The 13589-nt window shown below is 38.8% G+C and overlaps 1 protein-coding gene across 1 annotated transcript in view; it reads right to left on the bottom strand.

Moving 5' to 3' along the window:
- The window catches only part of LOC114144827 (axin-1-like), a 32410-nt gene extending 22594 nt beyond the window's left edge, over positions 1-9816 (bottom strand). The window contains exons 1-3 of the mRNA XM_028018025.1: positions 9364-9816; positions 3504-3633; positions 2134-2292 (exon numbers count right to left, since the gene is read on the bottom strand). The gene's annotated coding sequence lies outside the window, so the exon portion shown is untranslated. The remainder of the gene's footprint in view (positions 1-2133; positions 2293-3503; positions 3634-9363) is intronic.
- Positions 9817-13589: the final 3773 nt, after the last annotated feature.

The following is a 13589-nucleotide window of genomic DNA, read 5'->3' as shown; positions in this document are numbered from 1 at the left end:
TGAATGCTTACACTAGTTAGCATAGCCACCAGCATCGCCTGACAATAAGCGGTTTCTCTGCCATTAGCACATTTAGCAGCGTGTGCACAAGCATGACTAACAACGCTAAGACCTCCTCCTGGCTCTGATTGGTTGTTTTTAACCAGGAGAGGTGAATTTCTGGAGATTGCAATAATAGCACTGCGAGGAGATGGAGGAGCTTCATTTAGTCACAGATTGTTTGTCTTGTACCAAACTGTTAGAACATAGTGACACTTTTAACAAACGTGTAAAAAATATAATTTTCCTAAAAAAGTTGCATGCTGCAACTTTAATTGAAGCTATTCCTCTCCACTGTCACCCCATGCTGGCTTAGGATGATAAATCTGTTTTTTTTACTCAATAGACAATATTTTACCAACTAGAATTGTCTGACAAAAGTCAGACAATAAAATAAAAATATGACTGTATTTTATGGTATTTGGATTCAGCTGCACTGTTTTTAAATTGCTTTTGAATATGAATCTGTCTTTACTGTCTTGACTTACATACAATTCTACTGAACATTTGTTGTTGTTTTTTTAAAAATACTTGGAGATTACATTTGTTTTGTATTGCCCATACTATAAATAAAGTGAATTTAAAAAATAAGAATAATAATAAACTAGATACATTAACCAAAATCATTTCTTATATTTAAATATGTCCAGGCAGTTCTTTGAGTAAATTAAAAGTATATTTAGCATTGGTCAAAATGGATGACTAAATACACAACATGGTAATTGTCTTTTTGTGTTTTGTTTTATAAGTGGTGTCTTTTTTTAACCAAACGTCTCTGCTCTTTTAATACAGCATAAAAACAATGATACGGTGTTTAAATAATTACAAATATTTATCTTCATTTGAGTGTGCATTAATAAAAGAATAAAAATGTAACGAGAAAATAAAACTCAGTCAGACTTTGTAATATTGTATCATAAGAAGCAGCATTAAACAAATTACTCAGTGTGAGAATTCTAATATTTTCAAGATTATTAAAATTAGACCAGCTTTTTATTTAAGCCATCATTATATTGACATTTCCAATGGTTTCAGATGTAATTACAGTTATTTATTTGAAATATATCATTACATAATCACAACATGGGCAGCAGGAGCTACAACAAGGCAATTAAAATGTTATTATGCACCACTGGATATTCATATACCTGTACCACAGCTAGTTTCACCTGTTCTACAGTAAAAATCTAAAAAAAAAATTTATGTTTTATAAATATCCATATATCTTCTGTGGTGCATATCTCCAGCATTAATTGGGTCAGAGGTGGGGTACACCCCAGGCTGGTCGACATTCCATCACAGATGTTTTATAAATATAAAAGAAAGAAATAATGCAAGAATTATACAATTTGACTTAGGTAACAATGCCTCAATAAAGATTATATTTTGAGTTATAAAAATGCAAAATAAAAGTGCTGAATTTTTATCATCTGCATAAGGAAAAATGGGGCGACAAACAAATCGGCTTTGATAGTCACATAAACTCGGCATATACAGTAATGTGTAAGAAGCATGTCAATGTGAATGTATTGACATGTTTTGACTGTATGGGATGAAATATGATTCGTTTTGAGAGGGAAAATATGATATCTGCCAGATCAAATTGCAGATTTTTCTTGCTGTGCAGGAGAATGATGAAAGAGAATTACCTCAACCAAGTAAAAAAAATACATAGAAATATATAAAAATATAAAATTTTTATTAGTGCCCATCATAAAAGGGAGTAATTAAGCTGATTTTATTGATGAGATCAGTTTTATTTATTTATTTTTAAAAATTTTGCATCATAGGAATAGAGACGTGCCCAACAGCGCCCCTATCGATTTTAACTTACAATTACATCAATTAGAGAAAGTGTAAGATTTGCGACGAAAGGGACTGATAAGTTGTTGCACGAATTACCCGGATGCGACAGAAGCAAACGCCGCTGGTAAAAAAAATAATTTTAAGTCGCTGTTTGTATGAAATGAACGATAAAAAAAAATTAAAGAAGCAGAAGAGGCGCACGAGCGAGTACGCAGGTATGCTAAACATCACTCTGGCTGTAAATACGCGACATACCTGAAGCAAAACACATGAAAATGGTGACCTCACCTCTCAGCGGTGTTGTTCCTTTGAACAGGAGGGAAGTCATTTAGGAGCCAATGTCCACACAGGCGGAGACGCTGGCAGGACCGAAAGAGCACGCCGCTGCCGCTGCCGCCGCTCGAACATCCTCCCTGTCACTCTCCTCCGCCGTCAGTCATCCAGGAGCTGGTAAGTGTGTGTGTTAGAGAGAGTGGGTGTGTGTGTGTGTGTGTGTGTGTGTTAGGAGGGAATGAGGGTGAGTATGGGGGTGAGGGGGGGACAGAAAGAGATAACTCCTTACAGTTTTGGTTTCTATTTTACGTCGCTTCGGTACATTTCCACGAATTTTAACATGTGGACAAAAATGTTTAGCATTTCTCGAAACAATTGGTTCAAACTGCTAATTGATGGATGGCCTGCAAAAAAAATGTCACTTGCTCAAAATGGATAGGTAATTCCTCGCAAGCAAGTATTCATGTCAGTGTCTGTAATTAAAATGAAAAGTCTTGATACCATTTTTATGAATAAGATAGTCTAATAATGGCTTTGTCAAGTTTTTATAATAACATTTCAAATCCATTGAAAGGGTTTTCTTAAGTGAGAAAGTCATATTTCGGTGACAATACCTGACCATTTACAGTTAAGTTACACATTACTGTATTTAGTGGGGTAAAAGAACACGTTATGTTTCTCAGTTTTACTAGTAGCTGATGGTACACAGTTACTAGTAAAACTAGTTGTCCCTGTGAATGGATTCTCTCACCTGGTTTCAATCCATGGGCCTTTGACTACTTTACAAATTAACTCTCTATTTCAGGGCCCCTGAGAACCTAACTGGACATCTGTAATAAAGCTACACACAGGTGGACTGAATGGTAATCAGGCCACTCCAGAGTACCATTGGCTGTAGTGGATTATCATTAAGGGGCGTCAGTGTAAATCGGGTATACAGATCCATGCTGCACTTTTCAAAAATCGTTGGAATACCATATGTCACTTTTATGTCACTTCCCAATTATTCTTTAAAGGTGGGGTCTGTCTATTACAGAAAATACCACCAACACACATGGGAGTTTGTAGATGTAATGTGACAAAACTTGGCAAACTTCAATTGGCTGTGAATACTTTTTGAAATTCTGTAGTCGTGCATTCCTTGCAAAATCGTCCAACAACATGTAGCTTCAGAAAATAGATATAAAAAAAAAAAGAGACCAACAGATCTATTTTGAATTTAATTATTTCTTGAGGTAGTTGAGGTCTCAAATACAGAAATATCTGCAAATTTACTGATTGCCTTCCTAAGACGAGCAGTTGAAAAATACAACTAGGTTCTGATTATTCTGATCAAAACATAATGCAGTCAAAACATTAACTGCAGATATTGAATAGTTTCCTACCATGTGTGCTGTCAGAGGCCGGCGTTCCTGTGGAGAGGACGTCCGGGCCTGGTGGCTCAGGTGAGGTTCCAGCACCGGTCCTCATCTCTGACCAATCACTGTCCGAGTGTTTACCCATGACTAACGGTCTCTGGAAAATATAATAAAAAGATAATAACGATTATTGATTAGATGGACTGACCGGAGTGTACCCTGCCTCTTGCCTCCTGAACCCTGTGTGGATATGGGAGTACACTGAAAAAAGAAAACAAGTGATCCTACTTTAAAAAAAAAAAACAAGAGTTGTTACAAGTAATCAAATTAAGCTTATCCATATAAATGTATTAAGTTTATTAAGTTGCCATGTAAATAAATTAAGTATCGATTACATGTAACAAATCAACTCGAGTTTTTTGTTTTCAAGTTGGAGCTCCATTCTCTTTTTTTTCCAGTGTCCACAGGAAAAAAAATGTTTCTTCGAACAAACCTTGTAAAAATAACTCTAATTTGTTACAGCTAATTGTATTGGTCAAGCTGTAATTCTTATTTGAATAATTCTGAAATCACAATAATAGCTTGATCAAAAGTCATCAAAATAGGTCGTAACAAATTAGAGTAACTTTTTAAAAGTTGGTTCAATTAAATAATTTTTTCAGTGTATAGTCAGTAGATGGATGGATGGATGCAGCACCGATGACTTATTCGATTTGAAAATTCATGTGCAAATATCCTTTGAATTAAACTGTGGCTTTGAGGTACAAAAACCTCTGAATTAAGTAAGGGAATGCAGTATTTATTATCTAAAAATATTTCTTCTGAGTACATAAATATTAAATACAACACGTCTTGCTGTGGAACAATAATATCCACTTCACTTTCACCTGAAACATCTGCATAGCCGAGGCTTTCAGAAGGCAGTAAAGAAGTTGGCCTGTTTTCATTCGGAATTGGATGGTTGGTTGGCAGATGCTAAACCCAAACAAAAGATGCCATATTATGGATACACATTCACATTATTGTGGCTGCGTTCTCAGGCGTCAGTATGTTACATATAGCCATAAACAATATGCATCGACAGCTTCCCGTACCTACAGGCTCGTGTTGTTTTGCGGTGCCTCCCCCAGAGACAATGAGGAGAGAGGAAGGGAGACAAAGAGAGAATACTGACGAAGATGAACTTGACCTTTACAATGTCTTGGTGAGGAGGGGTTGGGGCCATGTTGCTACCTATGAATCTATAATGAACCTGCACTGTATATGTGTGGGTGTGTAAGAGAGAGCGTTGTAGAAGTCGGACTTAAAGAAAGGTCATCACACAAGGGTACACAGTACAATAATCTATCTATCTATCTATCTATAATCCATACTGTTTGTGCCACTTTTTGTTTGAGGTCTGTTTGTGTCATGACTGCTTTTAAAGCTGCAGTATGTAACTTTTATTTATATTTTTTTTAATATATGTTTTCTTATTACATATTTGCTAAAATTATTATGCTGTGACAGTATAATATAAGATGGATGATCTGTGAAAAATTTGCGCTCCTCTGCCTTCTCCCAATGCTCCTAGTACAAAGCGCAGAAATACACCACTCAGTTGGAAACAATTAATCAGAGCTAGGAGGAGGGTCTTAGCGCTGTTAGTCAAACTCGTGCTGACCTCCTCCTGTTTGCTCTGTGCTACGCTACAGCTGGTTCATCACAACATAGCCTACCAAGAATGCTAAGGCTATTTAGCAATGACAGCAGAGAAATGGTTTTTCTGGAACTGTAAGTTGTTTTTCCACCATTACCACACTGAGCAATGCACAGGAGTTTCACTGACAGCGCTAAGACCCTCCTCCTGGCTCTGATTGGTTGTGTTTGACCTGGAGCTGTGCATTTATGCAGACCACAATAGCAGCACTGGGAGGAGGTGGAAGAACTCGTTCTTTTCACAGATTATCTGTCTCATGTTGCACTCCCACAGTACAGTGATTGTTTTAACAATTATGGAAAATAATATTTGACTTTCTTTTTTTTTTTTTTTACAAAACCTACATACTGCAGCTTTAAGCAGACTTTGAGTTTCTTGGATTATGCTCAACGAGGTTAACGATACCTCGTTAACGCATCTGCTTGAAAACCTTAGTTGCTAGTCAATTATCTCATTGTAGAGTTTTTACAGTTTTACGCAATCAGCAATCATTGCAAAACAGATGCTAAAAACCACAATATTTAACTATAACTAAGGGTTTCTAAAAAGTTTATTGATGTTTGTATTACAAAAAGTGTATTCTGGGTAACATTTTGGACTTTTAGGTGTACTGTTAGCAGCTTTCCTGACTAGTAATTTTTCACCAAACCTATTACATATTGTTATTGTGTAAATTGTTCAAATGTGTCAGGATGCGTGGAGAAATTTTATAAAAATAAATAAACTTGCAAAAATAGAAATCTGTTGAACAGAGTGTGGTTACAGGACATGAAAACAAGACTGGGCTTGAAACAAAAACAGAATCCAACCGGGCGTGATTGACACTGACGAGCTTAAATAATGGGAACAACATGCGAGACTAGAGAATAATCAAACAAGACACAGGTGGATCAAATCAAACAAACAGGCACATAGCACAGAATGACATGGCAGAAAACAACAAAGACAAAACCTGAAACATCATTGTCCTGCAAACAGGATAATGACAGCTATTTATATGAGCTGCTGCCATTGAAAAGGTGCACATGGTCTTCAAGTATGCAAGAGCTGCTTACCTTGGTATACCAAGATATAATACAGAAATCTTCTGGCATATAGCTTCTGTGATTTAATAAGATGCCAGAGACAGTTACTGAAATATCCTTCAGTTTTTATACTAGCTTCACTTTAGTTTACTGTCGCTCATCTGTCTGAAAAAAGAAGTACCACCCATTTACCTTGCTCACAAGAAATGCAAATTCAGCTTTTTGAAATGGTATGGAAACTAAGAGTGCCACCAATCCCCTCTTTTCGACCACTTTTAATAGATATTGACCACTGCAGAACTAGAACACTTGGCAAAGAGTTGCACTTAAAGATTATTTGACCGCGTCGTCCAAAGATGTGGCCCTTTATCAAACTCACATATTTATACTTACTCTTTTTTTTTTGCTTTTAGCATATTTGTTTTGTTGAGAAAATATTCATAGACGTCTGAAGAGAAGAGATAGTTAGCGTTACTCCCTGTTATTACTCATAATGTCTGTTATTGGTCAGATGCTACAGGTGTCATCGTTGAAGTTTTGAAAATAGAGAATAAGAAGCAATATAAAAACAATTTTTAGTAAACAGGTTATTTATTGGGGTTTTGCCTCCTTCTGCCAAGTTATACAAGAAAAATAAATTGCAGCAAACTCCTATGTGGCCTAATTCAGACATTTGGTCATTTGAATGCAAATGGAGGAATTAATCCTTATAAGTTTGTCTTATTTTAATGTGGTTTATACCATGTGTCACATAAACCTGCTGTCACAGTAACTAACTTTGCCAGACGATAAATTGTCCCAGAAGTTATTGTGCTAAACAATAATATTGTTGCTTTGAGACCATTTTCAAGTAATATAATGATGGGACAATAATGCAAGAGCACATTCTCAAAAATCAATAAACTTTCAATTCTAATGAACATTTAACAGTGCAACTGGAAGAAATTTTAAATATGCAAAATAAACAGACAACAAATAAAATGAATTATGAAGTCTTTGTAAAAAAAAAAAAAAAAAAAAACTGTCCTTCACAAAAAAGAACTAGTTTAGACCAAATCACCAGACTGAAGACTTTGGTTACCCAGTTTTTGGCAGAAAGAGAGTGCCATAAAATGCGGTTAGAGGTGGTGAGGAAGACGCTGTGAACCCAGGTTGAAATTAAGAAAATGATGATTTGATGAAAAATAAGCACAATAATCCAGGCAGCACAGATGAGCGGTAGGCTAATGGCTCAGAACTGGTAGCAACTGGGAAAAACAGCTGACGGGGGCAGACAAAACGACAGACTAGACAAGACTGTAGCGTAAACGAGAACCCAACAAGGAACACAGGTGGGATTAAATACACAGGGAGACAATCAGGGGAAACAAGGAACAGGAGAAACCAATCAAAGGGTAGACAGGACAACACGGACACTCAATTCACACAGAAATCAAAATAAACACAGAAAAAACCAAATCCTCACAGAGAGAAACAAGAAAAATGATAAATCATGCAAATGGAAATTATTGAGTTTGTTTTCATTTATCCTACAAGTAATTGATTTATTGCTTACTGCGACAGGTCTAGTGGCATATTATATATGGTATTGCAGAACTAATAAACAAGCAGTAATGGTGCTTTGCTAAGTGGTGACGGTGCAACCGGAGCGCTGAACGACTGATTGATGAGTCAGCTTCCAGTCACTCTTGAGCTGCTGCTAAAGGAGCTGTAGAAATAACTTTATACATATATATCTATAGATATAGATATAGATGTATCTATATCTGTATCTATTTATCTATATATATATATATATATATATATATATATATATAGGTGAACCAATTAGATCATTTCTTAAAATACAAAGTAATATGCTGTTTTTTTTCTTCTTCTTCTTTTTGTCAGTCTGCTGGTTTAGCTCAGGGGTCTCTTTGTTCCAGCTGCCACAGCAAATTTGGGCGTCTGTACGGAGGCCTGTCAGAAACAGGCTTATCTCTTTTGGGGCCTCTCGACACAAAGAGCCATTTAGATGCTCAGGAAGAATGAAATCTTCATTATATACCTACTGAAATGGAAGCCGATTCCTGCTATTTAATAGACATTAATTGGACACAGGTTTATTATTTGGTTAGGTGTCCACTGTACACTTAAAATAGGTGTGCAGTGGACCTTATGTGTAAAGCAGATTAGTGTAGGATCGTATCGTCTCACTCGCTTCGTCTCAATCCTATAATTTAAAGACATAACCTGGCACTTACTTCTATTTCTTGTAGTTTATCTTTCCTCAAAAATGAGCTTGTCTTAATTTCTTTTCCCTAAATACTCTAATTAAGTTAAGTCTAAGTCTAATTAAGTCCATTTATTCTCCTGTCCATCTACCCATCTGCTCGTCTTTCCTCTCCATGCCTGTAGTTAGAGTGTCAGCATATCCGCCATGGCGTCCTGCTGATGTGTATTGTGATTGGGCTGAATACTCCAGCTAACCAATATGGCCCGCACCAATACTGGATTAGCCACAGTGGATTAGCTGGGTGCCCTCCTGCTGCTTATTCAAATATTGTTTCACGTATTGTCATCATCGGGGCAAAGCTCTGGCCCAAGAGTCCGCTAGCTACCCAATATTCTCAAAGAAAAATCTTCCATGCTTTCCATTTCGTCACAAAAGCGTCTGGTTTCATCTTTTGGCCAACCTCGCTTCGGGGCCGCGGCGCTATTGCTGGAATCGTAGGAGAGTTTCGGAGACGGCATCTCTCGCCTCGGTCGGCGCAGGGGGAAAAAAAAAACAAGACGAGGAGAAAGCGATGGAAGGCAAACCCAAACCGAGGCCAAAAAACAAGCTTGAAAGCGTGCCTTGATCTTTGATACATAGTGTTATTTCTTTTTTTTTCTTCCCACTCTCTCTCCCTTTCTTCCTTTCACCCTCGCACATACACTTGGGAGTCAAGGCAATTGATGTGCTGCCTTTGATGGAAAGGAGAGGCCTATATTAACAGCAAAAAAAAAAAAAACACCATGATGAAAGGCCTGGAAAAAAAAAGAAGGGATAATGGGTAGAAAATGTGATATCAAAAAGAATGGCAACTCATGATAAATGCATGGGCCCAGAGTGAAGGCTATCAGACATTAGGGCGTTGCAGGTTGAAGCGGAGGAAAAGGCTAAGGTAGGCGGAGAGCTTACCTTGCTAGCCTGGCGGCGGTGACGGCTGATGTTGGCGTGCCGGTTCCCAGCGTCTAACACCGGCGGTCATCCGGTTTGGACAAAAAAGGGGAACAAGCTCGCCGCGTTCCTTCGGTTCTTCCCAACGGCTGGGAAGAGTGGACACCAGTGGACGCCCCACTGCAGAACAAGTAGTCGCCATCTTTGTCCCGTTGTTGTCTTGGTTATCCTCTGTTGTGTCCTCATCCCTCCCTTCCTCCTTTGATCTCGCCTCCCTCCTTTGCTCTCTGCCGCGTGACATCATCACGCAGCGGTATCGACGAACATCAAAGAACCTCTGCCCAGCACCGCCAAGCTTGTCGGCCCTGCACGTTTGAAAGAGGTGCAAATATGGAGCAGAAAGAGCGCCGTAAGTCCCCACCCCACGACTCGCATCCGCCGCTTGCCTCTGCACGAAGATGGACGGTTTATTTGGCCAATGCAAAAACCTCCACACACACCCACGCCAGCAGCCACCTCGGAGACGGGTGTATCCCCGAGGCCCCCCTGCTGTGCCAGCAGCGTTTGATGACGTGTTCAAACAGCTTTATTCATTCGCTAAGCTCCGTGCTTTTCTTCCAAATTTAATTCATCCTCCTTATCCATCTCCTCAAGCTGTTGCAGCATAGAAAATTGTATTCCAGGACAACTTTGTCGCTGAAAGACAATACGGCCCTGCCTCAAAAACCCCTCCTCGGTGACACTTTTGACTCTCATCCCCTGCTTTCTCGTGCAGCCGGTCAGCACCATTTCCAATCCTGTTAGAGCTGTGTGTCCTCTGAAGGAACCCCTCTGTCTGTCTGACATCTGCCTGAAAAGCCCATATACATGTTTCACTGTCACAGTGTCAGACCTGGGAGGCAGCTGCTATCCAACCCAATAAGATCTTCTTCCAAAAACACACAATTACCTAAAGAAGGAGAAGCTTTTGTCCAACTTTGAATATGCCAGCAACTTCTGCAAGTCTGTTACAAGCAGAGACCTGGATTTACATAACAGCTACTGTACTGACTTAAAAAGCTGGACACGACCCCAAAGTGAACTGAGGTAAAGAAAGTCTTAAGAGGTTTCCTAGTTTTCACAATTGCTTTGGCGCATTTCTCTGATCAAAATGAACATTTTCATAACTTTTAGTTCAACCTGCACAACATTTAGTCATTTGTGCACATTGGAGTTTCTCCTTCCTTCTGACAAAAGGCTAATCCTTTATGGACATGCATCAGTTGCTTCCATACTATTCTCCGCTGCTTTATCACATTATCATTTGTATATGTCATACCGGTCAAAATGAACTATACCTATGAATGCTGAATAGTCAATTACTATAAAAATAAAAGTCCCTGTTGCTTGAGACAACATTTCACGCAAACATTTTGAACCAGTTGTCAAAATCTGTCCTTTTTATCTATTCCTTCATCATTCCTGAAGACGTTGACTCTAGGTAAACTGATGAGAGTGGTGGTGCCTATCACCAATAACATAATTTGAAAACACCTTCAGAGTAAACTAATGAAAACATGACAAAGCGATTTAACAAAGACAAAACTCCTCCACAGAACCGCTCGCCCACTCTCTGCCAATCTGACCCTCAGTAGAAACATTTTCTTCTTCTGGAAATCCACACCTAATTCTCTAAAGATTAATCTGGCGTCTGCCTCAGGGATAGGCCTCCAGATACGGGTCGCGCCATCACAGCACGCCCTTTTTTTTGTTTGTTTTATCTGCTTATGCTCGTAACTACATCAAGATTTTTTAAGATTTTTTTTTTTTTTTTGCATTACATAAGTATGGAAGCCCGTTTCCACCACTCCGTTAAAAGAAAAAAGAAAAGAATTACCTCATTATAATGAGATTTTTTTCTCTCCCTTCCAGGGGGTCTTTTGTGGGCTCTAGTGCCCCTTAAATGAAAGTAGGCTGACAGGAAAGGGGGAAGACATGCGGCAAATGTTGCTGGGTCTGGGAATCGAACCCGCGCTGGCCGCATGGAGGACTCAAGACCTCCAAACGTGGGTCGCACTGTCCCCTACCACAGCACGCCCATAATGAGATATTTTGATCTGCGACAGACTGGCGACCTGTCCAGGGTGAACCCCGCCTCTCGCCCGGAACGTTAGCTGGAGACAGGCACCCAGTTTTTCTCTGAGAGGTGGGTAGACTGTGTGAGATTATCAACCATTTAGCATAGTTATCTTAGCTACAGACTACTGTTTGCCTCCATTTCACTAGAATTTAATAAATTAAAGAAAAAAATTACCAAGATATTCATGTATTGAACTTGTCCCTGCACCTTTTACCACTTAACAACAGATGAGTTACTCAGCAGCAGCTCTAACCCACATCCCTCCTGACCCGTCCTCTCCTGAGTGAAATTAAAGCTGCAGTATCTAAAAAATGTGCATTTTTTTAAATTTTCACATATTTGTTAAAACTGTCATTATGTTGTGACAGTATGGCATGAGAGATAATATGTGAAAAATCAATTTCCTCTGCTTTCTCAAAGTGCTAGAAACAACCAATCTAAAATTTCTGATGCTTCTTAGCAGAGATTTGCTCATCCTCTCTGTTCCTTCCATCTACAACGGCCCTAAAACATCATCGTAGGATCACCACTTAAAGAAGAGAAAAGTGCAAATGAAAGTTGAAATGTGGAGTCCTGGAGTTGAGGCTGTGCCTCCTGCTTCAAGCCTGCTCTCCTCCTGTTTTCCTCAGCCGTCTATTCATGTTGTCACTTTGTCTGCTGCCCTGCTGACACTCTGCCCTCATGTGGCCTCCCCTGTCTAACTAATTGTCAAGGTTCTTGTTACTATTATCCTTAAATGTGTCTCCCAACAGCAAAAAAACCTCCCAGTTATACCAGAAAAAAAACCAACCTCACCTAGGAATATCACTCTGAGCCAGAACAAGTAAACATACCCAAGTAGTTATTTACTCTCATTAGCAGGACAAATGGTTTTGTTTGCCTGCTCCAATCGAATCCAGATTTCTTTAAAAAAAAATTCTGCATGCTAATCTCATTAGCAGTCATTTACATTCAAACAGCCGTTCCACCTCAGGTAGGAAGGAAACCAATTTCTCTACATTATTGGTTCCTTGGAAAAAGAAAAGAAAAAAAAAAACTCCACTTAGTTTCCACGCAAATTACTTTCCATAATCCCAATCAACCAAATCCGTCAACTGATTGCCTCTTTTTTTTTGCCTTCTGGGAAGAGAAACAGAAGTGTTACGAGTGGGTGGGAGCACGCCTTTCCTACCTGTGGGATTGCTGTGGGGGGTAAAAGCTAATAACAGCAAGCTGACAGGCTGCAGAGGGTTGATAAGCATTTTTCATTGTTGAGCTCATTTCACATGGCTGCCTGACAAACACGCTCTTATACAATCTCTCATAGCGACAAAAGTCCTCCAAAATCCACCCATCCATCCTTCCATTGTCTGCATCCACTTATTCCTCCAAAAATATTTTCCATAACAACAAATAATATATAAATTACTGATGTGGGCATCTCTTTTTTTTCTTTCCAAAGACAGGGATGTAGAAAATGTAAGACTTCTTCATTGCGGTAAACACAATAATGTAAAAGGTCCTGACAGCATTTTTGGCAGGATGACAATGTTTTTTATCACTGCAGACAGACACATGGGTCGAACTATGTGGTCATGTTAGAGGATGCAATTTATTATCTGGCAAATAACCTGCTCAGTGGCTTCCGGTCGGCATGGATCTGCTTGGAACGTCTTAGCAAGTTTCCAAGTAATGCAAGAAACAATGCAATGGTCAACATGTCGCCACTGCCGAGTTTTACTAATGAATTCACTGTTTGCTGCAATGCACAGAGTAGCCTCTTGTGACTTGTGCAGCCATGGCATACAACAGTAATCATTAAAAAAAATGACACCTATTGATGCAGGAAATAAAAAAACAGATGTGGTGAATAACTTAAGGAATGAAATTCAAACTCAATTTTCAGTAGCAACAGATAATGGAAGAAATATTCGTATGGTAATAGAAAAGGCATTAAAAATTATAATAATAAAAAGGTTAAACTAATCTAAACTGATTCACAAGTCCATGCACACAAATCGTGCACGACAATATAGCTATAAAGCACAAATCTAATAAATAGATTAATTGCAGGTATTCTGAGCTTATTACAAAAATATTCAGGGTTTTCACAGACTGACAGGGAGCCGGCCCAAAACATATATGAGCT

The sequence above is a fragment of the Xiphophorus couchianus genome, chromosome 5 (assembly GCF_001444195.1).
Source record: "Xiphophorus couchianus chromosome 5, X_couchianus-1.0, whole genome shotgun sequence".
NCBI classification, from domain to species: Eukaryota; Metazoa; Chordata; class Actinopteri; order Cyprinodontiformes; family Poeciliidae; genus Xiphophorus; species Xiphophorus couchianus.
Note: the sequence above shows the minus strand (reverse complement) of the source record. Positions and strands in the feature narration are given on the sequence as shown.